The following is a 4,284-nucleotide window of genomic DNA, read 5'->3' as shown; positions in this document are numbered from 1 at the left end:
AGGAGTCATCTGAGAGTGGAGACGATGTTGGCTCAAGTTTTGAGAGCGGAGGCGAAGACATTGAGGAGGGCTCTGGAGCAGAGAGTAGAGATGACACCGGTTCAGGTTCAAGTTCAGGTTCTGCTTCAGACAGTGGAGCTGATGGAGACAGTGCCCCAAAGTCCTCTCTTCCGAGGAAGAAGACGAAGAAGGCCTCTCGAGCCTGAGGCGACTGGCGCTGACTTATTATATTTTTTGCTTAGTTTCTTTTTGTTGGTAGCATTAGCACATTGAATAGTTTCAGACAGGTTTTATTTGCTTTAAAACTTGTACTCCTCTTTCGTGAAAACATGATCGAAATAAAAAAGCAGTTTTTATGAAAAGTGTTGTATTTTGCATCATGAGCACCACATAACATGAAAAGGACAAAGAAACGAATTGACCAAGATAACACTCTTGATTGAAACAAAATCTTAATTGAGTAACGAACCGACTAACAATTGAAATACAAAAAGCAATATACAACTCGATAAACAAAACAACATACAACTTGATAAAGCAAAAATAACAAACTTGCTAAATCCGAAAAGACTCAAAACAAGACCTTAAAACACTCGAAGATCAAAACAAAACATATGCTTCCAGCAATTCCCAACACACAAGTGGACAGCAGGTTAGAGTGAGAGGCTGCTGACCACAAATAGGGGTTGCCGGCCACATGCTGACCACGAGAGATGGCTTGCGGGCCACCGATGTCTCTGGCTGGCCACTAATGTGGCTTGCCGGCTACCTGCCGGCCATCAATGTAAAGGACCTCCAGATTGTTGACACTTGGCTTCCACTCACTGCCTTATCTTCTACAGAAGGTTGAGCTTCGTGATTTCTTCATTTCAATTGCAAATTCTTCACAAATGGAGCCATTTTTTGCCGAAAAACTCTCGGATTGGATTGCGACTTTAGACGGCTCGAAAAAGGTGAATTTCTGGGGTTTCAGCATAAATGTACTTTTCCTGCTAAGCCATTCTCCACTTTGTTTTTTGTTCCTTCATGTTGCGGCTAGATGTTGGAACTCGATTACACATGTCTTTAGCTTCGGGGGGATAAGAGATATGCCTGACAATCGAAGAATTTCAAGTACTAATGGAATCCCACCACTATGAGGAAATCATACCTCAGCCCCGTTTTGGCCACATCCAAGCTTTGGGACGGATATGTGGGCTCATTCTACACGAGGCTTGATCTTTGGTTCACAACAGAGAGCTGGATATTCCTAGCCTAATTCACCGATTTTCTAACGTCGGTAACTGAGGTAACCTTCTTTGGCACGATTTTCGGCAACACAACCCTTTGCTTATGTATGCTGGCTCATTTCCATCTTGCCCCTAGTTTCGACGGGTCTAGTATTCGGCTAATTGAAATGGCCCAAGGTTTGAAAGAAGGCAAGAGTTGCATTGGCTTGGTGCTGGTCGAGACTTTGATGGCCCTAGACGCCTTCCATCGGCGAGAGACTAGCAAATTCGTAAGGAGTCCACTACTTCTCCAGGTAATGTTTCCCACCCTTGCTTATATGTATTTCTCACATCACTCAGCACTCATGCTCTATTTTTCTCTCAAAGCCCTTTTCTCACTTTTCTCTCAACATACGTCTCCCTATTCTTTAATCTCTCTTTTCTTTCATCCCTTCCCAAGATTGGCTAATGGACAAGCTAAAGGTAGTGGACTCTTGCCCTGCATACTCAACTCGAGCATACTTCTTCCGCCAACAGCTAGTGGATTTCCCCAACGAGGGGTGGTGGTGCCACTAGATGTGCAACAGGTCTGTTGTTGACATTGTTTGGCGTTGCCCCTTGCTTAACCTGACTGAAATGAGCTACAGCATGACTCGACAACTTGGCATATAGCTGACCGGCCTTACACACTATGTATTCTGCTTCCCTTAACGGTTTAAACGTCAATTTGGACATAATCAGACTCGCCTAGATGAGAGGGTAGAGTACCCGATTTCATTCCCCATCCAAGGTTCACATTTGGCTAGATACCTCACTGCTTAGAGGACGAGAGAGCTTCTGGCCCCTGCCCCTAGTTTCAGTTGTGCCCTTTCTAGCGAATGTCTGGCTTGGCTCGAGGATGAGGCACAAACTGGGCCCACTTTGGCATTAGAAACTTCCACAAGAACGAGCAGGGGACGCAGGAGCACCTGACTCACCTATGCCCTTAGTTTATTACTTTGATCTTTCTTTTCAAGTTTTTTGAATGTAATAAAAGCATCTTTGATTTGTATCGAGAGTTAGAGAACTTTGTATTGAAATCAATGAAATTCAAGTTGTGAGCATTGAAAATTTTTCCTTTTGGTCCAAAAATGGTCTAAGTTGTAAAAGGTAAAATTTGAACCAAAAATCAACTTTTATTAAAACTTTCCAAAACCATTTTCAAAAAGGATCACCACTTGACACGAATGGAATCAATCCTCAAGATGTATAACCCCGAATTAAAAGATCACAAATTGCCCCTTGTTTGAACACCACTGCTCAGCATTATAACCAGCTCTTCTCTCAGAGTAGAGATCACAACCGAACCCTTGGGTAAAGAATAGAAAAAGATGACCTAATCAAACACATGGACAAGACAGTTGAGTTGTAGGTGTCTACGGCCAAACTTCAGGATGAAGTTGCCTATGTATCCCGAAGATGGGAATCGGGCCATATGTAGTTCGGTTCAGGTTCACTCGAGTATTAACTCTCTCCCTTTGCACTCTAACTTTTGCCAAGGCCACCATTTAGGGTTTTCAACCTTGCGAGCTCAGTTTTCTTTATTTCAAATTTTTTGTGCTCTAACTTTTGCCTAGGTCACCCTTCCAGGTTTTCGGCCTAGCGAGCGTCTCAGGGATAGTATTTTTTCAACTTGTCCATATTGATCGGTTGGGAAAATTGCAGGCCATCCAGGTCCATGAGAATAACAGCTCCACCCAGCTAGATAGTTTTGATAATGTAAGGACCAGTCCAATTAGGTCAAAACTTGCCCCTAGGGTCATGGATGGAAGCTCGGCTGTCTTTCAGTACCAAATCCCCCTCTTTAAGATTTCGGGACTTAACCTTCTTGTTAAAAGCCCTTGCAATCCTGTGTTGATAGCCCTGAACATGGTACAATGCTTTCATCCTTCTTTTATCAAACAGCATCAGTTCTTCAATCTTGCTCTGCTGCCAGTCCACCTCTGCTATTTGACACTCAGCCATAACTCGTAGGACGGGGCTTCTATTTCGATTGGCAAAACAGCTTCCATCCCATAAACAAGAAAATAAGGAGTTGCCCCTGTAGACGTCCGGATTGAAGTTTTGTAGCCCCATAGTGCAAATGGTAATTTATCTGGCCAGTCTCTATAAGTCTTAACCATTTTTTGCAAAATATGCTCGATGTTCTTGTTGGTGGCCTCAACAGCTCCGTTGGTCTACGGCCAATATGAAGATGACTTATGAAAAGCCACATTGTATTTCTCTAACAAGTCTATTACTTCTTTCTTGAACTGGGAACCATTATCTAAAATGATCTCGTTTCGAACTCCATATCGGCAAATGACGTTGTTTCGGATGAACTTAGCCACATGCACTGCTTTCAACACTACGTAATACTGAGGTTCCACCCACTTTGTAAAGTAATCAATTGCCACCAGGATGTATTTATGCTCATTTGACCCTTTCGGTGTGACCGTGTCGATGACGTCAATTCCCCAGACTGAGAAAGGCCAAGGTAAAGTCATGTTGTACAGTTTTGACGGCGGGATGTTCATGCGATTGGCATGAATTTGGCATTTGTGGCATCGCCGAACAAAACCGATACAATCCTCCTCCATAGTAGACCAGTAGTAACCTTGCCTGAGAATCTTCCGGGTAACATTACTCCGTTCATGTGTGCTCCGCACTCTTCCCCATGGATGGCCTCCATAAGGCGCTTTGATTCCTCCTCTTCAACACACAACTTGTGCATTCCCAAATGACCTCTCTTATACAGTTTACCTCCGCAGATGATAAATTGAACGGCCTATATTTCCCATTTATCTTTGGCATTTTCCCTTGGTGGATAAACCTCATTTTCCAAGAAGTTCCAGATATGATAATACCAAGGGTTTTGATCTTGCATTTCATCTATTGTAGCAATAGTCTCGTAGACCGGCGTATATCTTTGTTCAATGATGATCGGACGCATCCAGACTCCACGCGAGATGTCTATCATGGATGATAGAGTTAATAAAGCGTTAGCGAAGCTGTTGTTCTCTCTCTGTAGATGCGTGAAAGTTAGTTTTTCAAACCT

This window comes from Camellia sinensis, chromosome 7, assembly GCF_055761805.1.
Source record: "Camellia sinensis isolate YWXY chromosome 7, ASM5576180v1, whole genome shotgun sequence".
In the NCBI taxonomy this organism is placed as follows: domain Eukaryota; kingdom Viridiplantae; phylum Streptophyta; class Magnoliopsida; order Ericales; family Theaceae; genus Camellia; species Camellia sinensis.
Note: the sequence above shows the minus strand (reverse complement) of the source record.